The sequence below is a fragment of the Schistocerca americana genome, chromosome 3 (assembly GCF_021461395.2).
Source record: "Schistocerca americana isolate TAMUIC-IGC-003095 chromosome 3, iqSchAmer2.1, whole genome shotgun sequence".
Classification (NCBI taxonomy): Eukaryota; Metazoa; Arthropoda; class Insecta; order Orthoptera; family Acrididae; genus Schistocerca; species Schistocerca americana.
The window spans coordinates 606,957,444-606,982,930 of record NC_060121.1 but is presented as its reverse complement, the minus strand read 5'-3'; the positions used below and the strand labels follow the sequence as shown (position 1 = coordinate 606,982,930).

The following is a 25,487-nucleotide window of genomic DNA, read 5'->3' as shown; positions in this document are numbered from 1 at the left end:
GAGTTTTTTTTTAACAGATAACATATGTATTGTTACGCTACTCTGTTATAAATAAATTTTCCTATCACCTTGCACCTTACGACTATATCACATCTAGAAATCTGTATGTTGTTAACAGACAGAAAAAAGATGTTATGATATGAAGCTTACAACTGTTATCTCAGGAATGTACTATTTCTGATTAGTACACAGACAGTGACTTGTGAATGTATTTTCGGGCCAATAGCCTTATTTCACATGTGTTCAGTTTGTAAGAACATAGATTAGATTAGAAGCGATTTTGTTGAAGGGTGTTAACACTGCTAACATTTCACGTAAAGTTACACCATATGTTTCACGATGTACAGAGGTTCACACTTTTCTGATGTTACTGTAAATCTACAGTACAGTAAAAGGCTTATATTTGACGATGACATATATACATATAGAAGGATTTTAAAGTCTGATAAAGTGATGAAGCAAAATGTAAGTGACGTATTATTTTCACCATTTTTTGTAGTGTATTACTGTCTACATGGCATGTTTGTGCAGTTCTGTATTTTTTTAGATTTTGCAGTTCCACTTGAAAATAGCCCAAAGGCCGAAATTGCAATTGCGAAATAAATAACTTCTACAGTGATCGGCAAATATGATGTCATCTGAAATATTCTACATGACAGTGAACCCGACGAAGAGATGACATATAGGTGTCAGGCAGTCATAAACATTCACGGAGAGCCTACATTTTATTGAAACTCTGGAAGTCCAATGAAAAGCCCCCAGGATGACGGGATGAATGATTATTTCCAGTGTGTTTTTGACATCTGTCGGACATTTCAGTTCCTTTTATGTAAATGATCAAGGATGTAATGATGTTTTGTTTTGTACTTCATTTGTGAAAGAACACTAACCAAAAGGTCTTGCTGTGCTGGTACTGCGAACGGCTGAAAGCAAGGGGAAACTACAGCCGTAATTTTTCCCGAGGGCATGCAGCTTTACTGTATGGTTAAATAATGATGGCGTCCTCTTGGGTAAAATATTCCGGAGGTAAAATAGTCCCCCATTCGGATCTCTGGGCGGGGACTACTCAGGATGACATTGTCATCAGGAGAAAGAAAACTGGCGTTCTACGGGTCGGAGCGTGGAATGTCAGATCCCTTAATCAGGCAGATAGGTTAGAAAATTTAAAAAGGGAAATGGATAGGTTAAAGTTAGATATAGTGGGAATTAGTGATAGAATTTGGGAGAAGATGAGTTTGTGGCACAACTTGACTAGAAGAAGGGACCGGCTGGTTGGACATATTCTGAGGCATCAAGGGAGCACCAATTTAGTGTTGGAAGGCAGCGTGCAGGGTAAAAATCGTAGAGGAGACCAAGAGATGAACACACTAAACAGATTCAGAAGGATGTAGGTTGCAGTAGGTACTGGGAGATGAAGAAGCTTGCACAGGATAGAGTAGCATGGAGAGCTGCATCAAACCAGTCTCTGAAGTCCACAACAACAACAAGGGTATAGTTTGGTGACACAGTTCAATTATTGCTCAATGGATTACGCCATACATGTAGTGTTATGTTCTTCTAAATCTTTAGAGCTGTGTATAACAAGCGGCGCCGTGCTATGCGGAATAAGAAGATGACGTGGAAACTTTTCCGGAGATGGCACTGGCTGGCCAGAGTGGAGCAGTTGCCCGGGTCGTCCTGTGCCCCGGCGGCCACGTGTCCCGGGCCGTGCTGGGAGGTGTCGGTCTTGCGGCAACTTCCGCGCCGTGCCGGCCTCCAAAACGGCGCTTGGCATGCGGGCGCCGCGCGCCGCGGTCTGATTTGGGCGTCGCGGCGTCTGCAGCGCGCCGTGACGCAACGTCCGGGCGGGACTCCCTCCACATCTGGGTCGCACCCTGGAATTCCTGCCCTCCTGGTTTTGCACGCGTCAGGACCACCGGCAATAATGTACCGCCAAAGCACAGCGTCCATTGAGCTGAACATTTTAATATCCGCATTTTCCACCCAGTGTACGGACGTCACAATACGGAATGTGGTGTTTATTGAGTAAATAGCAAGTGTAAATGTCGTGTGACTAGGGCCTCCCGTCGGGTAGACCGTTCGCCGGGTGCAAGTCTTTCGATTTGACGCCACTTCGGCGACTTGCGCGTCGATGGGGATGAAATGATGATGATTAGGACAACACAACACCCAGTCCCTGAGCGGAGAAAATCTCCGACCCAGCCGGGAATCGAGCCCGGACCCTTACGATTGACATTCTGTCGCGCTGATCACTCAGCTACCGGGAGCGGACAAATAGCAAATGGGGACCAAAACCAACTATCCTGAGAACCACCGCGCAAGCACTATACTCCTCTGCGGCTAAATGCGCCTCCAGAAATAATATTTTGCAAAAGCTCGTAAATATCAAGTGGGAACCAAAACCTAATATCCTGAGAACTAGTGCACAAGCACGATGCTTCTCTACGGCTGAATAATCCTGCCCGGTGTGGACGAGATCAACCCACGCGAAGAATTTCGACGTAAGCGTTTGTGAAATATATCGAATAACAACGAGGTGTATAAACCCGCGCCTCTGCCAAAGCCTTACAGAGCTGCTGGTCTTGCTAGTCCCAGCTCTCGATGAACATTTCACTAATTCACAGAGAGGCTCAGACAAGCCATTGATGAGACATCGTCACACTGACTGAGAGAGCGAGCCTGGACCACAGTGTTCCCGTAAAACATTCTTAACCACGACTATTCAGGATGGTTCGATACAGTTCCCCACAGTCGTTTAATGAACAAAGTAAGAGCATATGGACTATCAGACCAATTGTGTGATTGGATTGAAGAGTTCCTAGATAACAGAACGCAAGATGTCATTCTCAATGGAGAGAAGTCTTCCGAAGTACGAGTGATCTCAGGTGTGCCGCAGGGGAGTGTCGTAGGACCGTCGCTATTCACAATAAATGACCTTGTGGATGACATCGGAAGTTCACTGAGGCTTTTTGCGGATGATGCTGTGGTACATCGAGAGGTTGTAACAATGGAAAATTGTACTGAAATGCAGGAGGATCTGCAGCGAATTGACGCACGGTGCAGGGAATGGCAATTGAATCTCAATGTAGACTAGTGTAATGTGCTGCGAATACATAGAAAGAAAGATCCTTTATCATTTAGCTACAATATAGTTGGTCAGCAACTGGAAGCAGTTAATTCCATAAATTATCTGGGAGTAGACATTAAGAGTGATTTAAAATGGAATGATCATATAAAGTTGACCGTCGGTAAAGCAGATGCAGGCCTGAGATTCATTGGAAGAGTCCTAAGGAAATGCAATCCGAAAACAAAGGAAGTAGGTTACAATACAGTTGTTCGCCCACTGCTTGAATACTGCTCACCAGTGTGGGATCCGTGACAGATAGGGTTGATAGAAGAGATAGAGAAGATCCAACGGAGAACAGCGCGCTTCGTTACAGGATCATTTAGTAATCGTGAAAGCGTTACGGAGATGATAGATAAACTCCAGTGGAAGACTCTGCAGGAGAGACGCTCAGTAGCTCGGCTCGGGCTTTTGTTGAAGTTTCGAGAACATACCATAACCGAGGAGTCAAGCAGTATATTGCTCCGTATATCTCGCGAAGAGACCATGAGGATAAAATCAGAGAGATTGGAGCCCACACAGAATCATACCGACAATCCTTCTTTCCACGAACAATACGAGATTGGAATAGAAGGGAGAACCGATAGAGGTACTCAAGATACCCTCCGCCACACACCGTCAGGTGGCTTGCGGAGTGTGAATGCAGATGTAGATATTCAAGAATCACCACTTGGACTATCCAACAGCATAGGTAGTACTCGGTGGCTCCATAACAAACTGGAAAACGTGGACGACCGTAAACCGCATAAGAACAGGATTGGTCCTGAAGAAAACAAACACGACCAGGTGCAGTCGTGGGAATGTGGCTGACAAGTGCGACTTTGGTGCTGTGCAACACATGAAACACCTGGCTTGTCGAAACAGTCCCTACAGATGCAGCCTCGTCGATCTGTGGCTGACGAGAAAGAAGCTGTGAACGTAGTTTTCAGTACTGAGCTGAAAGACTATAATTTGGTTTCCGGACACGGAAAAGTGAAGTAAATTACGCCCTGTATGTGGTGAGGCCTACTATGTTTTCAAATTAATGAAGAAAGCAATTCCAGTGTGAATCCTCCACTAACTATCCTGAAGTGTACAACGACTACCACTGTACAGACCTAGGCTGGCCGTGCGGCCGAGCGGTTCTAGGCGCTTCAGTCTGGAACCGCGAGGCCGCTACCGTCGCAGGTTCGAATCCTGCCTCGAGCATGTGTGCGTCCTTAGGTTAGTTAAGTTTAAGTAGTTCTAAGTTCTAGGGGACTGATGACCTCAGACGTTAAGACCCAGAGTGCTCAGAGCCATTTGAACCAGTTTTTTTGTACAGACCTACCAACACCGTTTTGTGTTATAAGACCACTTGAAAAATTGAATCTGGAGGAGATTATAGACGAATTGAAAACACAAGCAATGCACACTGACGTCGTGTGGTCGCTTCATGAAGCTCTGTCAATACCAGAGTGACGAATATTTTCAAACAGTAAATTTTTGATCTTACACGTGCAGTTGATATTGACTATACTGAGAATATTTTTGGAACCATCAATACTGGTCGTCGTCCGCCTCGTTATCTTGGCCATCAACGCGGCGGATAGCTAACCAAAGGGGCCTTGGTTCGATTTCTGGCCGGGTCGGAGATTTTCTCCGTTGGTGCCGTGTTGTCCTCACGTTCGTATAGGCATAATTGACATTCCACTGTTGAGATGGCAGATAAGGCACGTTCCGCAAGACGATATATTGAAAAGTCAAAATACTGCTCGTCAATATTTCTGTTATGAGCAATACGTAAATATGGTCCTCAGATGGTCAATATATTGATACTTTGACAATATTACTGAACGTGTGAGGGCCTTAAGAGCAGCAGATAAAGCGCTGCCTGAAGTTGCCGCGGAAGTATCAACTGTCGGCAGAGGTAGCGCCTTTCTTGCGATACGTAGTCAGTCGTTCAGAACGTAGTGGTTGGAATGTGCGGCTCGACACGTCACTGGAGCGGAAAGGCGGCGCAGTGGAGAGGAAGCGGGCCACCGGTGTGGGAGCTGTCGGCAGCCGGCAGGGTGACGCAGTGGAAACGGAAGCGGCGCATGCGCAGAGGAGTGGCTCGAGGCGCTAATGGAGGCGTTCGCTGGCTGCCTGCTACCTGCTGGCTGCCTGCTACCGGGCCGCGGAGCGCAGCGGAGGAAGTGGGCCCGCGCGCTTCCGGTCGGCACGTTTGGGCCCCCGCGATCACACAGGAATGCGCCGACCGGCTCACCTTTCATCTCTCCTCCACTCCGGTTCTTTAGTGTGGAAATGTATTCCGAGGTAGGGGACTGCGGCCCGCCTCGGCATCTGCGCTACGGGAAGGTGGAAGACGGAGCTGTCGACCAGATAAAGATCGAGACGCAAACTGGACTTGAATGGGACGATACGGCAAGGCGACGTCGCCGTCAAGTCGTGACTGAACGCCGTCACGGCGTCACTACGCTAAGCTCAATATCGAAGTGTGAAAGTGAGGTTATGAGGTGCCATCCGTGATACAAAAAGTCGATAACCGCACCAAAGTAGCAACGATAAAGATTATTAATGGCCAAAGCAAATTAAACTGAATGTAAACTGCTGAGACGCGAAACAGTAGGAAAAACGTGGATCGAACATTTTAAAACAGTGGCAGGGTCAGGGTATGTATTTATTCCAATCTCCTATTAGTCCATCTCCTTCTTCCACCTGCCTCTGCGCATCTCCTCCTCCACCCTTTCTCTATTCATCTCCTCCTCTTTCCTTTCTCTGTCCATCTCCTCCTCTACCCTCTCTCTGTTCGTCCCCTCCTTTCTCCTTTCTCTCTTTATTTCCCTCTCCCTCTCTCTCTCTCTCTCTCTCTCTCTCTCTCTCTCCATCTTCCCCTTCGGTGTCTGCCCATCTCCTCCTCCCCCTTCTCTCTCCACTTTATAACGATCACCCCAATAGGACGCTGGCTGGTGGTTCTCACTCCAATAGTATTCCTTCCAGACCGTAACTAATATGTGTATCAAATTTGGCTGAAATCGTCCCAGGGCTTTACAATAAGCTTCTTATCCGTGACTGTGTCCAGGTACGCACATGTCAGATATATTTCGCATATATTTAGCATATTTCACACTTATTTGTAGCCGGCCGGAGTGGCCAAGCGGTTCTAGGCGCTACAGTCTGGAACCGCCGACCGCTACGGTCGCAGGTTCGAATCCTGCCTCGGGCATGGATGTGTGTGATGTCCTTAGGTTAGTTAGGTTTAAGTAGTTCTAAGTTCTAGGGGACTGATGACCTCAGAACTTAAGTCCCATAGTGCGCAGAGCCATTGGAACCATTTTTTGAACTTATTTGTACACATATTTCACCCATACAGCTAGCGAATTTCGCGCTGCAGTTTCATTTTCACACAGCTTAATGTTTATGACGTCGTATCTCCTGAACTACAGTTTTGCACGTGCATCCAGTGGTATACGTGCCTACTATCCGCGGAATGTGTTGTTAATAGAGTTAGTAGTATCGAAGTGGTAAATTAAAACGTCATGCTTCAGGCGGCAGTTCCAGTGCATGAACAGCGAAAATCTAATAAGCCATAAACTTTTTTCCTTTCATCTTTTTGTCGGGGGTCGTCAGGGAGAAAAAGGTTCTTAAAAGTTTGAAATTAAGTGTAAAGTTTGTTGTAAGTCACTAAGTACTCTTATTCTCAAATACTGGATGCGTAAAATATGGCTATTCTCGCTTCGTGGGCTACTCTGCTTTTTGACCCCACCCCTTTGATACGGAGGTGGTTCTTACTCCCACAGCGATGATGGCCACACAGTAAGTCATTTGTGTATCAGGTTTGGTTGAAAGCGGTCCAGTGGCTTAGGAAGAGTTGTGGAACATAGATGTATACGCACATACATACATATACATACATACATACATACGTATATCCATTTTTATAATATGTGTGGATTATTGCTAGAGAAAATATATGGACTGTTTTAGTTAAAGTATTTTTCTCCGCTACTTACAAAATAATAAGAATGAGTGAAAATAATATTTATTTACATAGGTTAACTCAAGAAACACTACAATGTCTGTGAAGTTGAGTAGTTTACTTAGTTACCAGTGATCCCCCGTAATGCCGGCCGGAGTGGCCGTGCGGTTCTAAGCGCTACAGTCTGGAACCGAGCGACCGCTACGGTCGCAGGTTCGAATCGTGCCTCGGGCATGGATGTGTGTGATGTCCTTAGGTTAGTTAGGCTTAATTAATTCTAAGTTCTAGGCGACTGATGACCTCAGAAGTTAAGTCGCATAGTGCTCAGAGCCATTTGATCCCCCTAATCTTTAAAGAATACAACCCCCACGCATAGAACAGCTTCAATGATATGATAACTTTACAAAAAATGAGTTAACGTATTAAATATTTTGACTTTCATTATGTAAGCGAGAAAAATTTTAGGAAAGCTCTGATATTACAATTCAAGTGTGTTAGAAGTCGCCAACGCCCTTGTCGCAGTGATAACACCGGTCCCCGCCAGATCACCGAAGTTAAGCACTGTTGGGCTTGGCTAACACTTGGATGGATCACCGACCGCATCTGCCACGTGCTATTGGCAAAGTATGTGCATTCAACCCTTGTGAGGCCAATTGAGGAGCTACTTAACTGAGAAGTAGCGGCGCTGATCACGAAAACTGACATCGGCCGGGAGAGCGGTGTGCTGACCCCATGTCCTTCCGTATCTGCATTCGGTGGCGCCTAAGGGGTGGGGATGATACGGCGGTCGGTCGGTACCGTAAGGCCTTCAAGGCCTGTCGGGACGGTGTCTGTTTGTGTTAGAAGTCGCTAGCTGCTCTCATGGATGAATATAGTCCGGCAAAAGCTAGTTTTTCACGAATCTCAATGTTTATGACCTCAAATCTGACGCGCATGCTTTCGGTGATATATGTAGATACTGTTTGTAAATGTGTTGCGAACAGAGTTAGTAGTAGAAAACTAATGAATTAAAAACAACATATGTGATGCTGAAGTTTCACTGCGCGTCAGTTTAAGTAAAACTTAGCTGTTCACACCTCCAATTGTTTATACTGTCATATCTCTTGGATTGTGTGTCGTAGAACGATAAAATTTTGTAGGTACATTCAGTGGTATAGGTGGCCGTTGTCTGCAGACTGTGTTGCGAGCAGGGTTGGTACTAAAGAAGTAATACCGGGAAATTAAATTGTTGGGCCTGATCATGAAGTTTTACTACATAAACAGCTAAATTGTAGTAAGAGATAAAATATTTTTTTTCTTTCATCATTTTGTGGAGTTTGTCAGCGGAGAAAAGTTTGGAAGTTATGTGTAAAGTTTGTTGGAAGACGCTAAGTGCTCTAATCCTCAAATAGGGGATGAATGTATACCAGGTATTTGCACGCCATCAGTACACTGCCTCAAGACAAACACAGTTTCTAACCGTAATACTTATCTTACTGTGCTAAAGTTTTGACATAAAATTATACTTCTTAATGAGTAGATTTTGACAGTATTTTAAATTTTGAAATTCTGCCAGTAATTACGCGAAATATTGAAAATCAAATTTTTGTTGCCCTTGGTAGCCGTTATATAGGCAACCGACAACGAGTACGGGGTTCTGGGATAGCGGATAGTGATACGGATGTCCCATAGAGTTGCAGAAACGAGATAATTGTTTAATACAACATTGTTTCTTATCATGTAGCTGTGTATTCAAACCAACTGTTTACAGAATAATTTAAATCAAATTTCTGTCCGTTTCAGTTAGGGAGCCAGAAACGTTCAAAGCTTTACGGGTGGATGCAACATGCTGACCTCAGATGGATGTTCATTTATGTGGCGTGTTCGAACGCGTGCCCATTTTCCTGAATGCGCAAAGCAGTGATCTTTCTAGACGGCCTACGGACAGGATGAAAATTGGTGGTGTCATGGAGCGACTAGCTTCGTCGCTACGTTGTTTGAAGTCACCTGAGATTTGTTTATCGACGTCAGTATCCGTGGCAGACTGAACACCGTTTGTTTGTGTGTTCCGACCCGCCTTGTATACTGCGGTGTAAGGATACAGTCTACAGTCTAACCGAAAATGACTTCAAACAGCGCACCGAGGAAGCTTGTCCTTCTTTGACACCTGCAACTTTACGTCTTGTCCTTGGGTTCTTTACAAGGCTCACTGTGTTGTGCATTCAGGAGAATGGACACGCGTTCGAACACCTCACTTAAACGGACATTCCACCACCAAAACACCCATCTGTACACAGCCAGTTACGTGTGGCATGTGCATCCAGTCTTAAAACTTTCAATGTTTCCTACCCCATAGCTCAAATTGATAGCAAATGTACATAGCTGGTTTAAAAACCTCTGCCATATGATAGAAAAAGATGCCCTTATAACATCTTGCTGTAAAAGTCTGAAAAATTATTAAATAAACTATGTTCGTAACTTCTCAGGAAGGGCAACGATTCTTATGTTTAGATATCTAAATAAATATTCATTTAACTTATCATTTTGTAAGTTATAGAGTAAAGCACCTTATTTGAAACATTGTGTAAATATACAAACACATCAAAAAATGGTTCAAATGGCTCTAAGCACTATGGGACTTAACATCTGAGGTCATCAGTCCCCTAAACTTAGAAGTACTTAAACCTAACTAATCTAAGGACATCATAGACATCCATGCCCGAGGCAGGATTCGAACCTGCGACCGTAGCAGCCGCGTGGTTCCGGCCTAGAACCGCCCTGCCACGCCTGGCACAAATACATCGAACAGTATGTAGAAGGCAGTACACAGAGCGTCTTTACGTTCTCTCTTGCGTTGCTTTTTCTGTTTACGTACCAAATAACTCCAGAAACAAGCGTATTTTTCCTCTTCAAGACAGCCAACATTTTCTCTGTTAAAAAATACTTTTTTTAAAAAAATTATTTCTTCAATTTATGTGTTTATTTATGGACACAAAACCTGTTTCTTTGTCCAAGTATAAGGGGCGATCAAAAACTTTTCGTTCGAAGGCCGTTCAATACAGACTCGGTATGCCAACCGGGCAAGATTGCCGTGAGCATTGAGGCAATAATCCCACCAACGCACCCCGAATAAGATACCCGTTTGGCAAAACACCGTGTCCTGCTGCGTGAAGAAGTCCCTAACTGCCTGCTGCACATCTTCGCCCGACAGGAATCGTCCACAGTTCCGGGCCTTTTTTGAGGGATCGAAAACGTGATAACCACGCGAGGGGGATCAGGACTATAGGGCGGGTGCGTTCGAGTGTTTCCCACTTGAGTTGGCGCAGCTTCTGCGTCACGGCATTTGCGATATGGAGAAATGCGTTATCATGAAATAGAAGTACCCCCTCTCGCATCTTTCTACAACGGTGTTGAATGATATGTTGCCCCATGCACATTCTTCACCCTCCGAAGGTTGTCTGCCGGTGTGTGTCCTTTGTCAGCCAAGAAAAGAAAAATAGCACGTTGGCCCTGTTTGGACGCATTTGGTGATAACGTCGCCATAGTTAACTTTTCCGCATTTAATGCATGCAGGTGGAAAAAACAAAAATACCTCTCTAATCCCTAGCCTACATGTCAATACTTACATACCCTCATCGGAGTCGCGCGACGTTGCATAGACAACGTAGGAACGCCCTCAAACGGAATCTTCTTGATCGCCACATATATTACAAATGCTAAATCACGTATCACTTCCATATATCTGATCTGTTTTGAGGAAGAAAACTCATGGCGAAAATATAAAAGTCTTTATGGAAAATTTGCAGTGTGTCGTGTAAACAAAGCAGACAATGAAATAAATGCCAAGAAGAAACAAAAGCACACAGTCCACTTGTTTAGCCTGAGTGAGCGATCTGATATCAGCAGACAACACAACTGTCCCCTCAGTGATATCAATGGGAACACTTTCTTTGTCTTGAAACCTTGAGTTTGACGTCCTGTTCTGTTCCATTCCGTTCTGTTGACGGCCTGTGTGAATGCCGCCATCTGAAATGAATTTTTTTTTTATATTCTGATGTTCCGTTCCTACAAGTGTGAATCGACTTTAACTCTGTATACCAGAAACATTTTGCTTGCCACTGCTTCTTTATAAAATTTCATGATTTCGTGACAAAAATGGTAGCCCCAACTTCAAGTGCGAACATTTTATTGCAGGTTTAACCTCGACAGAAATATAATTTGAAAATACTAACTGTTGTAACCAATTACATTTTTTGTCCTCCCCACTACACGTTTCAGAGGACTGTCTACACCTTTGTCATCAGGTGGACTCATACAGATTAATAGGACATAAGCAATTTTTATACACTACACAAAATATGGCGCTGCGTTCTTGTTTGTTTTTAGAGACTGCTTTTCGCGTCCTATTTACTGCGCATATACTTTCTACAAAGTGTCATTCTTATTCATTTAAATTAATCAAACTGAGGACAAAGGCATAATCCTCTGAAACACTTCGACGGTCAGTTTATGTGACAAAGTTATATTAATTTATTTTTTCAATTTATATGGTTGCTCTAGCACTTACCGTATGCTCAAGAGCTTTCTTCAGGAATGTAGGAGTGAGCCAGTTGCACAGTGAATCCGCGCGTCGTATTAACAGAGATAGAATACGAAGGCGTGCTGAAAGGTGAAGCCTCCGAATTTTATGTGAAAACTTGTAAAGCTTTTTAAATAAAACAAACGTTAGTAACATTCTACATCTTTATTCTTCGTGTCTACTTATTTACTTTTCAACACCCGGACGACAAATACATTTCTCCCAACGAAAGACTAGTTTGTTGATACTATCACTGTGGAATGTTTGACACTGTTAAGGAGCCACAACTCCATCTCTGCTTGCACCGCTTCATTACTATGAAAGTGAAGTTCTCGAAAGTGTTCTTTAGTTTTGAAACAAGATGAAAATCGGATGGTGCCAAGTTGGGACTGTATGGAGGATGTTGGATGACACAGTGAACTCAAGGCTTCGGATTGTTGCAAATGTCGCAGTGTTCGTGTGTGGTTTGGCATTTTCATGCTGAAGGAGAGGGTGCTCCATGTGTGGACGAACAGTTCGAGTTCGAAACTCGAGTACAGTATGGTTTTTCTCACATATCGACATAGTTATGTTGCACACCGCCATGTTACTTGCTACAATTCGGAACGCTGTAGCGGCAGAGGTTTGCAACTTGCGTCAGTAAAGCAGAGAGGTCAACCGAGCAATATACAAGACATGTAATACCTCAAGCGATACTGATATCAGAATAAAAAATTCGGAGGAATTACTTTTCAGCACGCCCTTGTAGACTATGGGCTTTCACGGCCTGTGTTTATTTCAGAGAGAATGGTCGATATACACGTTGAGCAAAATACAAGCTGTGATCAAAATGTTTCCACTCGAAGGCCCTACGGTCTAGAATCGGTACACCAATCAGGCAAAATCGTCTTGAGGCAATCATCCCACCGACATATCAGGTTGAAGATTTGGTAAAACACCGTATCCTGCTGCGTGAAGAAATCCGTAACTGCCTGCTCCACATCGTCGTGCGAAGGGAGTCGTCAGTCCTTCAGCGTCTTATTTAGGGGAAGCAAGGTGTGATAATCACATGGGGAGAGATCAGCACTGTAGGGCGTTTATTGTCCGTAAATGGGTGTGGCCGACCTCCAAGATCGACCAGCGTACTGTGTCGAATCACGACCACCACATAATTTGACCCACAATCCCCCCAACAGTGATCTTCGATAGATGCGCTGTTCTACACACATCATTCATCATTCATTCTCCGGTGGATGTCTACCGCTGTTGAATAACAGCACGTTGGTCCTGTTTGGGCGCATTTGGTAATAACGTCGCCGTATTTCACATTTCCAAATTTAGCGCTGGCACGCCGGAAAGACGCGAATCCCACACTAATTCCTTGCCTACATGTCGGTGCCTACGTACCCGTATCGGAGTCGCACTAAGTTGCATATATACGCTGTAGTAACGCTCACAAAGGGAAATTTTTTGATTGCTCCCTATGCAAATGGCTCGTAAAATATTTCATACTTCTTAAGGTAGGCAACCCAACTTAAATCATCTGTCGCAGCAGCAGATGATATAAGTTGAGTTGACTATCTTGTTGTGCATGAAATATTTCACGGGGCAGTTTAATTTTGCCCAGCTTGTATAAAACTATTCACCAACGGCTCATTGCCATCTATTGGACGAATGATATTGTCTCCTATACATCTTCGTAAGCTGAGCTTCCGACGCCGTTGTCGATTTATCTCCAAAGAATAACTTTTTCTCCTAAGATGTCTCCCGCAACTGGGCTGGAAAGTTAGACTCTCTCTGGAAGTTTAACGGAAGTAACAACAGTAGACCCGACGTGACAGTTAGTCATACTGTGGTATTTAGGCGATTTTTCAAATACCTTTCGGCAAAGTGTTCCTCAATTCTGAATCACATAAACAATCCACAGATTGTGAAGTGGCTAAATACGCGCTGAACAGCGGTCAGACGATTCACAGACTCATGGCACACTCACATTGAGAGAAGATTAAACGAAGCAAGTTCTGATGTACAGCATTTAAAGAGAGCAAGAGCATTGTCGATCACGTGGAGGAATAGTATTAAAATATTCGCTGAAGGCAAGAGTAGTACAATTAAAGAAATTTCTTCTGCGATATCTGCCAACAGTGGGAGAATGAAGTAAGATTAGGATATGACGTCCCGTCGACATCTATGTCATGAGAGACGGAATATGAACTCGGAATCTTTCAAGGGTGGGAAGGAAATTGGCCGTGCCCAGTCAAAGGAAGCGTCGCGGTATTTGCGTGGAGTGATTTAGGGAAATCACGAAAGGGAGATGATGCAGATCGTTCGCTCCTTTACCAAGGAATAACTTTGGTGCATTCACTTGCTTTACGGGAAAAGCTAGAAACCTAAATGTGGATGGTCACGAGAGAAATTCAGCTCTGGTCTTCCAAAACAGGAGTCGAGTAACTTAAACTATTCGCTTGCCAGAACGTTCAGCTCCAAGGTAGGAGCCCTTGTGAGGCAGGAAGAGGCTGCGCACCACAAATACTCCGCGCCTTGGCTAGCCGCGGGCTTCCCACGTTTATACTGCGATGTTTCCACCGCTGGCTTTACATGCGGGTCCGAGAGTAATGACGCCGCACCGAAGAACATCGCCGACTGCTGAGCGAATGGTCCTTGACTGAGTCCATAAATTCTGTCCGGACCCGTTGCACTGTTCCCTGGGGCACTGTTCGTTCTCTCTCGTACCTTCACGGATGCCTGTTACTTAATCGTGGCTTCGCCGGCACCGCGACGGAGGTAATACATAACTTTTTAACATCTAAAGTGAGTGTTCCGTACCATTATCACTCGTCTTTTCTCTTCCCAGACACGCCGAACTAATGGAAATTGCCGTGTAGAATAGAAACAACGATGTTCATTCTCCACAGTTGAGCGCATCGATCATGACCGATTATCCAACGCGATTTTATCACAACTTGCGTGAAAGACCAACTTAAAACTTCGGTAAGCGTTTGTCTTTAAATTGTATTTGGCATTCCGAGCACCACGCTCTTACCTGCTACGAAAAATATTGCACTACGTAATATATGACGAGTACTTCCATATTAAGTTCAGTGTATGCTTGTACATGTCAAAATGTGATGGATATGCGTAATTTACTGTGTCTACTTCTCTATGACTGCTCTGCAGTTCACAGTTAAATGCCTGGCGGAGGATTCATAGAACAATTTTCACACTGTTTCTCTATCGTCCCACTTTTGCGCTGCGCGCGAAAAAAATGAAAAACCAACATTTAAATCTTTACTTGCGAGCTCTGACTTTCGCATTCGTAGGTGAGAGCTGGAGATTGAAATTTCGTTAAAAGATCTGGTCGTAACGAGAAATGCTTTTCTTTTAATGACGCCGTCCCAACTTGCGTATCTTATCCGTGGCACTCTCTCCCCTATTTCGCGACAGTATAAAAACGAACGGCCCTTCTTTGATATTTTTCGATGTGCTCTGTCAGTTCTCTCTGGAAAGGATCCCTCTGGGAGAGAACGGACAAGCGCAGTGTAGGCAGTCTCTTTCGTGCAATCATTCGCATTTTTCTTACTTTTCCTACATACAGACGTCTTACCGATCCTCAAGGCTCAAACTTTAGAGGTATCTCGAACAGAATGACCTTCACCATACCAAAAAAGAGATGATTCCAAACACATTGGTGATGCTAAACCCAACTAACGATCCTTTCGCATGACATCTTGAAAACCAAAGATCAAAAGCATCTGGTGATTGAATATCTTTTCACTCTGTACGACACCAGTGCTTATTAACTAAAGTACAATCTTTCGTTTTTTAGTCGTCAGTCTTCTAACTGCTGTGATGCAGCCAGCCGTAAATTCTTCTCTTGTGCCAGCCTCATCATATCACAACAGCTCTTGCACCATATGTCCTTAAATTGTTTGTTGGATGTATTCCAATCATATGAGACAATGTATTAGAGAAAGAATACAAGCAAGAAACAGAACCTATTACGCAAACATACAGGTATTTGATAATTCCGTAATTACAAAATCAACCGAGTTAAGAGTAAACTGTTCCCTACGGTGACCAGCTGTCACATGTGGGTCAGAAATGTGGACAATGACAGAAGCAGATATGAAAAATCTAGGGCATCTGAAGGGAAAATACTGCGAAAAATTTAGGGGCCTGTGAGACAGGCAGAAGGTTGGAGACTAAGGTACAACCATGAAATACATGAGCTTGTACAATGAAAAGATATAACGAAATTTGTTAAATCTCAAAGAGTACGCTGGTTAAGACATATGGAAAGGATGACAGGTGACAGGATGCCCAAATGGATAATGAAAGGCAGATTGTATTCCAAAAGAGGGAAGGTTGGACCAAGAGCTAGATGGCCGCACAACGTGTTGGCTGACATTACCAAGACAGAGATCCGAAGATGGAAGAGAGAAGCAGGGAATGTAGATGCACGGAGGAAGATTGTTGAAGAGTTCAAGGCCCATCAAGGGCTGTAGCACCAAAGAAGCAGAAGAAGATGTAACCCAATATCTGTCTTCTCTACAGTTTTTACCCTCAGCTGCTTCCTCTAGTACCATGGAAGTTAACAAACGACCCATCCTCTTAACCCTTCTTTCTAGCAGTGTATTCCGTAGGTTCCTTTCTTCGCCGATTCTGCAGAAAACCTATTCTTTATAAGTCCACCTAATTTTCAATTCAGTTTCTATAGTAGCATATTTGAAACGCTTCGATTTCCTCTATTTCCGATTTTCCTACAATCCGTAATTTACTACCATACAGTGATATGCTCCAGAGGTACTTTCTCATAAATTTCTCTCCCAAACTAAGGGTTGTGTTTGATACTAGCTGACTTATTTTGGTCAGGAATGCCCTCTTTTCCTGCACTTTTCTACTTTTATATCCTCCTTGCTTCGTCCTTCATGTGTGCTGAATTACTTGACTTCGTCTACTTCGTAATCCGCAATTCTGATGTTAAGTCTCTCGCTATTCTCATTTCTGCTACGTCTTATTACTTTCGTCTTTCATCGGTTTACTCTCAATCCTTATTCTGCACACATTAGACCGTTCATTTTGTTCAACTGGTCTTGTAATTCTTCTTCACTTTCATTGCGATAGCAATCTGCGAGTGTTATCATTGATATCCTTTCATCCCGTTAATCTTGATATTGAACCTTATGGTCTTATGCGGTATTAAACGAAATTTGGATTGAGGCTTTCTTGATTGGAAGGACGCATCATATTATTTTGGACGGAAAGTCATCAACAAATGCTGGAGCAACTTCAGGCATGGTACAATGACAGGTCCCAGGTTGTTATAATTAAAGTGTAGCTATTCACAGAAGCCCAGTATGGGCTATAATTATCGTATGGCAGCAAAACTTGGTAGATATTCTAATACATTAATGCGGGAGTTAGTTACGCTGCAAAAAATTAGTTCCAATTTTAGGCGGCAGATGCAAATCTGGCGCTGTGAATGCAAGGAAGAAGTGTAGTAATGTTTCCATATATAATGGATTAGGAACGGGACGTGAGCAGAAAAGGCCAAACAAGTGAGAAAGGCATAATGTTGATTTTATGATTAAACGCCGTTTACATAATTTTTTAAATGGTTCAAATGGCTCTGACCACTATGGGACTTAACTTCTGAGGTCATCAGTCCCCTAGAACTTAGTACTACGTAAACCTAACTAACCTAAGGACATCACACACATGCATGCTCGAGGCAGGATTCGAAACTGCGACCGTAGCGGTCGCGCGGTTCCAGACTGTAGCGCCTAGAACCGCTCGGCCACCCCGGCCGGCCATAATTTTTCAATATGAGCACTGGAGATGTTGACGAGATGCTATAAACGCTAGATTTGGTTCTGGTGGTCAAAGTTGGGACTAATTTTTTCAGCGTAAATCGGTTCCACATTAAAGCATTAGCGTATCTACCAAGTTTCGCTGCCATAAAAGAATTACAGCACTCAGTGAAACTCCGTGAGTAGCTGAACCACTTGGTATTAGATCCGTTGCTGATCAGGTTGTACTCGTATATCGCCGGCCGGTGTGGCTGTGCGGTTCTAAGCGCGTCAGTTTGGAACCGCGTGACCGCTACGGTCGCAGGTTCGAATCCTGCCTCGGGCATGGATGTGTGTGATGTCCTTAGGTTAGTTAGGTTTAAGTAGTTCTAAGTTCTAGGGGACTGATGACCTCAGTAGTTAAGTTCCATAGTGCTCAGAGCCATTTGAACCATTTTTTTGTACTCGTATATCAGTTATCTCGTAAACAGTATTAATAGTAACGTCAGACTTATTCCACATGGCGCAGTTACTATATGAGAAAGCGGCACAAATATCCAGTAAGATCTTTACAGAAATTTGATCTGTGCAAAGATCTGCAATTTGCTCCATTTTTTCAGAAGTATAAAATTATAGCTAGCAAAATGCAAACCCGTAGTATCCTACGATTGTGATATCGACGAGTCAAAATTTTAATCATTAAATTCAGTCAAACACCTGGGTGGGACAATTTGTGTGGACATGAAATGGAATGACCACACGCGTTCAACTGTAGGTAAAGCAGGTAGCAGACTTTGGGCCTTTGGTAGCATACTGAGGAATCCCGGCCGGTTTACGAAAGAAACTGCCTACAAAGATTGTTCAAATGCATGGGACCAAATAGGACCCACAAAGGAAGTTGAATATATTCAAGTAATGGCAGCACGATTGTTCACAAGTTTGACTGAATCACGGCAGTGCGTGCCAGAGATGCTGAAAATCCTGCACCGACAGGCGTTTGAAGAAAGATGTCAAATATCGCGCGAAAACCTGCGTATAAACTTTTAGGAAGCAGTATTAATGTAGGAAGCAGTATTAACTGAGGCGTTCAGAAACTTCGTTTAAATTAATGTAGGAGATAGAGAACCCCAAACAAGTATATTTAGTTATGGTACGTATGGTTCCAGACGGCAATTACTGACGCAAGGGACGATTTCCATAGAGGATAGTTTAGCATGCCAATTACGGCAGTGGCACTAATAGGGACTGTTCAAATGCATGACAAGTGGCTTGTGTGTACGCAGTACATCTTCGGACCATTGACTGTCGTGTCCGTTCGAAGATCCCTGGCATGTCCGCAGTGGTACCAGCAGCGACGGCAACTCTTAACGACGGGGTCTTCTTCTGCATCCACAACAGTTTCATACACCAGCTGCATCATATATTACTTTTGAATGCATTACGGGAACAGCAGTGATCAATGTCTTGTAAATAATTACTATTAAAAACAGTCTTGATCACGATTTATTTTACAAGGTGACCGGTTTCGACCACTACTGTGGTCATCTTCAGACCATTGAGTAGGAACCCCTTTCTGTTGGAGAATCACAACTCTAGTTGTGATTCTCCAACAGAAAGGGGTTCCTACTCAATGGTCTGAAGATGACCACAGTAGTGGTCGAAACCGGTCACCTTGTAAAATAAATCGTGATCAAGACTGTTTTTAATAGTAATTATTTGCATCATATATGCCTCCTGAGGAAGAAATCCAGACTCGTGACGTCAGGTGACCTCGGTGCCCAGGCCACAGGTCTCCTCGGCCGATCTATTGATACCTGGAGGTGGCTCTCAAATAATTCCCAGCAGCAACGCCGAAAAGCCGGCCGGAGTGGCCGAGCGGATCTAGGGCTACAGTGTAGGCGCTACGGTCGCAGGTTCGAATCCTGCCTCGGGCATGGATGTGTGTGATGTCCTTAGGTTAGTTAGGTTTAAGTAGTTCTAAGTTCTAGGGGACTGATGACCACTGGAAAAAAAAAAGAAAAAAGAAAAAAAAAAGGCTCTGAGCGCAAATGGGACTTAACTTCTGATGTCATCAGTCCCCTAGAACGTAGAAATACTTAAATCTAACTAACCTAAGGACATCACACACATCCATGCCCGAGGCATGATTCGAACCTGCGACCGTAGCGGACGCGCGGTTCCAGACTGAAGCGCCTAGAACCGCTCGGCAACCACGGCCGGCAGAACACAGCAGTTAAGTCCCATAGTGCTCAGAGCCATTTGAACCATTTTTTAACGCCGAAATAGGCTGGCGCCCCATTGTGCTGAACTGCATCCTTTGTCTAGCATTCAGAGGTACATCCTCCACAGTTCTGGCAACAGATGTTCCACGAAGTTGTGATATCTCTGTCCGTTGAGGCATAATGGAAGAACAGATAATCCAGCCAACCTGTCACCGAGAATGCCGACCCACGCATTAACACCGAATCGCTATTGATGAACACGAGGTCTAGTACTTCGTGGATTCACATGTGCCCAAACACGCAAATTGAGGACATTAAAAACGTCCTTCACGAGTATATAAAGCCTTTTCGGTGTACAGGACCTCCTCCGGAGGATAGGGGACACCGTGCAGTATGTTGTAAAAATCATTGTGCGAACTGTACGCGATGGGGAAAATCTTCAGCTGGTCGAGCTGAAAGTAGAACGGATGAAGCTGCTCGTCATGTTACACAAGCCCCACAGGACCATGTCTGACGCCAAGGAAGTATGCAGTACGTCGTGTACTTGTAGATGCAGTCTCTTCAACATGTCGCAGAATCTCAAACTGTTTGATTCCACCTGTATCATGCACGGAAAGTGGCTGTTTCACGGAGCAGGCAATGCAGACGTCCGAATGTTTGGTGTTGTGGAGCCCGCCGGTTAGGAAAGCGCTGTAGATACTCTCTCACTACAGCTCATCCATTTCCGTTCATAGGCCCGTATACCAAATGCATATCAACCATTTCGGAATACGTAAACCGCTCCACGTTAACTGTTATTGTCACAAGGCGGAAGTGATTGCGACAGTATCGGTGTGTTTACACGGAAGTCATCTTTGTTGTAACAAGTCGGTGACGCCTGCGAATGAATTGGTGTGTCTCCAACCAGATCTCAGAGCCAACCATCCGTACACGGAGCTGTTTTGAATGTCAGTACACATTTCCAGATAGCGACACCGACGCAACAGCATACGTCAGCACCACTAACAAAACGTTCCCGAACATAGTAAGTTGACTTCAGAGGCCACACCGAAGTTTTTTATGTTTATCGACTAAATTAATATGAACGAATAGTTTCGGAACACCCTCTATTCCAGTCTCCTCTGTGTATTCTTTCTGTGGGTACTCGAAGACAAACTTAGACTAATAAGAGTGCAGTGAGTTACTTAAGCAGCTATTTTTCAGCGCTCCCTGTGCGAATAGAACGGGAAGGAACCTTGTCGCTTGTTACCAACTGTTTGTCCAGTGCAGTGTTGATTTCTGGCGGTATAATTAAAGAATGGATGAAACCCTGTGTTCACATGCTACGCTCTAAAGTCACCAAGCCGAGATTAACAGCTAGTACAGTGTCTTGAGCGACTTGTGAGCATGTAATTTAGTGCAGTTGATCTCACGAGCTACATCCACTTACAGAGCGCAATACAGACAACCGCTTGTTATAGACTATGCTTGTTGTGCGTGCCACGGGGATGTCTGCTCTTTGATATAAACACAGACATTAAAGGCTATTACAGGAAACACATGTGGCAGAGGTGAAAACTAAACGCCCAGCTGCCAAACAATCGTAGTCAGTGATTACCATACAGGGCTGTTTCATCGTCGTTGCTGCATCGGTGTAAGCGCCGCTTTTCAGATAACCATTCGTGACATTTTACTTGTTTATGTTAATAATGCCACTCGATGAAATCGACGTGTTTTAGTTTCTGGTACTGGACAATTTACGAAGAAATATGAGTGGTAAGGAATAGATGGCCGTGATACAGTGAAAAATTTTACTGCAAGAGACCTGCAATTTCAAACTAATGGTTTTCTATATCCGCATGCTTTCCAAACGACATATCTGTAAAAAACGAAGTTGATTTTCAATACCAGACTCTCGTCTTAGGGGACAGGGACACTTTGAGGATATGATGCTGATCTAATAATCGGAGTTTATGTGCCAAATGCAAGATTATCATTCTAAGTCAACTGTGGAGAGTAGTGAAAAAGAGAAAGAACAAAAATAATGGAATTTTTAAACGCCAAGAAGACAAAAAACGGCTTAGGTAAAATCTGGTGCAGATACATCGCAGTTCTTTCTCTTTGATGTGGACAGAGAAATGAGGAGATGAGTGAAAGTACCGCAGCGTTGAGATCACGTAGTAATGTTCCGAGTTACGACTGTTTCTTAACTGTGACTTTTTTATGTGTCCTTTTCTCTTATTAGAATGACTCAAGATTTAATGTCCTCGTTTTCACTTAACTGTTTTCTGTGCAGAAATGATCGTCTTCCTTTTTTTCTATTTAAATACACTCACCGTTTACTTAGAAATAAATCTTGGTTTCCATGAGATATCTACTAGAAGCTATGTTATCTAGTATTCAACGCTCATCCTCAGAAATTCTCTCTAGTGAAAGTAAAAGTATGCCTTAACCGTTGTTTCACTCTTGCGTTGCCTTCATTAGCACTGTTTCACATTAAGTTGTTTGAGACAACTGTCAATGAGTGAAATATGAGACATCTGTCAATATATGAGTATCCGCAGTGACTTTTCGTGTGTTTTTGTGGTCAGTAAAAATCCAGCTGCGTGTATGTCAAGAGTAGCAGAAGTAGCTAGGAGGCATGACGCCTTCGACGTCTGGTTAGCGTAGACGAATTGCGGCTGTGCACCGTATCTTCTGGCTGCCTACTCTTCACTGTTCGAAGATGGAGTGTTACCTCTCTGAATTTAGAAACAACATTCACGTCGTCGAATATCCTCCAATCAGACCGCGAACGATTTCAAACACAAACGCCGCGAAGTCGGTTGCTCTCAATAGTTATCAGGAGAGAGATTAGTTGTCAAATGCTCCACTTCTCATGATTCTTGGCCATACAAGGGGTAGGCAAAAATATGGAACCATCGCGAGAAATGCGTGCTTGAACATAAACGCACATGCTAGGCAGTCCTGCAAGTTGTGCTGTTCTACTTGGCCACGAACGGCACCTGGGCATTGTCCTCAATACTTTGCAAGTGTCGGTTGAGTTTGGTGTTTCCGTGTTTTTGTCCAACCCCTGCAGCTTAGTTTGCCATGTTATGCGCCTTGACAGTGGCGCACTGCGAGAATTCTGCTGCCTGCTGCCCTTTCACTGCATTCGTCTACCGGAGTGGGTCTGAACAGGTTAGTAATCTTTTGCCTGCTTTTAACTAGAAAGAATAAACGTAAAACTCAAAACAGCCTTTTCTACCAAGGACTTAATAGAATGCCTGAAAATACAGAGGGGGGTGCTAAAACAAACATTAAAAAAAAGTTCAAAAGTATGTGAAATCTTATGGGACTTAACTGCTAAGGTCATCAGTCCCTAAGCTTACACACTACTTAACCTAAATTATCCTAAGGACAAACACACACACCCATGCCCGAGGGAGGACTCGAACCTCCGCCGGGATCAGCCGCACAGTTCATGACTGCAGCGCGGCAAACATTTAAAAAAGGCTGCTATAAAGTGCCGCTCCGGCTACGCGTTGTGTACGTTAAAGGATTACTCAGATTACAGTATAGGGTTTGTTGAAAAATGCAACAAATCGTTTTCACTTCACAACACATTTCCGTATTATACTGTTTTTTTTCCAGGAAAACTCTACACCAAAACTCTGGAATGGTTAGTGCTAAAGTCCTATCCTCTACCCTAGCTTGGCATCTTCCTCATTATGGAGGGATGCTGAGTCAACATTTCAGGCATACAAATGGGATGTCCCGATACACAAACCTGAGCCAAACATCCACGACCATGACGGTCCCGCTGTCAGCGGGTAGTGTGTGTATGTGTGTGTGTGTGTGTGTGTGGTGTGTGTGTGTGTGTGTGTGTGCAGTGACTGGTGTTGAGAAATGAGGGAACAGTGTAGCACTAGCTTTTTATATTATGAACTTTTTTCCAAAATCTACGAGCAAAATACTGTATACCAAGGATAAGCGAATGAGCTTGCGCTGTTTTAAACACACTAGCCTTGTATTCGGGAGGATCGACGCTCAATTTTCATCCGAAAATCCTGATTTAAGTTTTCAATGGTTTCCCTAAGGTATTTCAGGCAAATGCTGGGATTGTTCTTTTTAAGGCCGCGACCTACGACTCTCATACTAGACCTATATCTAGTTAAGTGCCTTTATATAGAAGTTATAATTTAGCAAAGAATATTACTAAAATGTATTGCAACCAGTTGTAACTCTTTAGGTAATTAAATTTATTTTTTTATCCTACATCGGATTAGATTAGTTTCAGCACATCTACACTAGCTACACACTTACGTAATTACATGAAACAAATCTTAGCTTCGTTCTCAATACTTGTGTGGTGTCACCGCCAGACACCACACTTGCTAGGTGGTAGCCTTTAAATCGGCCGCGGTCCGTTAGTATATGTCGGACCCGCGTGTCGCCACTGTCTGTGATTGCAGACCGAACGCCGCCACACGGCAGGTCTAGAGAGACGTCCTAGCACTCGTCCCAGTTGTACAGCCGACTTTACTAGCGATGGTTCACTGACAAATTACGCTCTCATTTGCCGAGACGATAGTTAGCATAGCCTTCAGCTACGTCATTTGCTACGACCTAGCAAGGCGCCATTGTCAATTCCTATTTATCTTGTGATGCATGTACAGTCAGACCGATGTTCACCAATTATGGATTAAAGCTAAGTATTCCTGAAGCTACGTACTTTTCTTGATAGTGCAATTACTTTACCTGTTCCAGACCTCACGCCAGCCTGCGTGAGCTTAAACGCGTGCCTTTCGGCTTCCTCCAAATCCCGTGAATTGGCTCCTGCCAATTCACAACAACTTGTATTTTCACATTCGTTTTCATGAGTGTGGTTACCGAAATTTGGGCTCATTGTAATGTAAGCATGCTGTGTACGTCTTTTACGCGTGGAGTTACAGCACAATAACACTTATCCGGCAGGAACCACAAGTTACAATCGACTTTGTTTTATGTTACCAACTATCGGTAAAATATACGATGCTTTATTATTGTAAAATGTAATCGATTGTAACTTCCGGTTTCCATCAGGTATGTGTTGTTGTGCTATGAAATCACGCATAAAAGACATGAAAACTGTGTTCAGAATGCCAACACACTTTATATTATGGGTAACCGCAGCTGTAAGAATGCATTATTGTTAAACAAAACCGCAGCAGCTGTTGGATAATACTTTATTTGTACAGCCTAAAGTTGCATCATCAGGTACATGTGAACAAAGAAAAACAGAGACTAGAGGAAGAAGTAAAATTCTTACAAGAGGTCCAGTGAAATCAGTACGTAACTTCAGTGATGTTTAGATATTAAATATACGAAATGGACAATAACCCTCCAAGAGAACAGGGTACATAGAAAACAGAAAACTCACTTTCAAATCATTTACACTGCAACGTAGAGGTTATTTGATGCCCCCATCACGGTCATTCAAGTTGTATTAAAACATCCTTAAAAGGATCGGTAGTCCAAATAGGACTGGCGGAATGGAGACGTCCATGATAATGCCTCAATTTCTAAAAACGGTCGTGGAGAATATATAATAAAATATTTCGATCGCACTAAGAAATAGATAAAATTCATAAGTCTGTTATAACACACTCACTCTGAAGGAAATCAACATATTATCGTGCAGAACTATGAAATAGACAGTACTATAAAGGTACAAACATCTCACTTCCTAGTCAACTTGTTATTTGCCATGTGCTCAGTATTCAGCTGGTTTCTGCATTTCACTGTAGTTTATATGATTTTATTACTTTTATAGTACTGTCCATTTCATAGTTATGTTCCTCCGGATGGGCATGTTACAACAGACTTTCATGGGTGTTATCTACTCCTTAGTCCGATAGATATAGTTTGTTTATTA

At 43.5% G+C, this 25,487-nt stretch overlaps 1 protein-coding gene across 1 annotated transcript in view; it reads left to right on the top strand.

Annotated features, from left to right (window-relative positions):
- The window catches only part of LOC124606679 (homeobox protein B-H1), a 455,998-nt gene that overhangs the window by 65,681 nt on the left and 364,830 nt on the right, over positions 1-25,487 (top strand). The gene's annotated exons all lie outside the window — the stretch shown is intronic.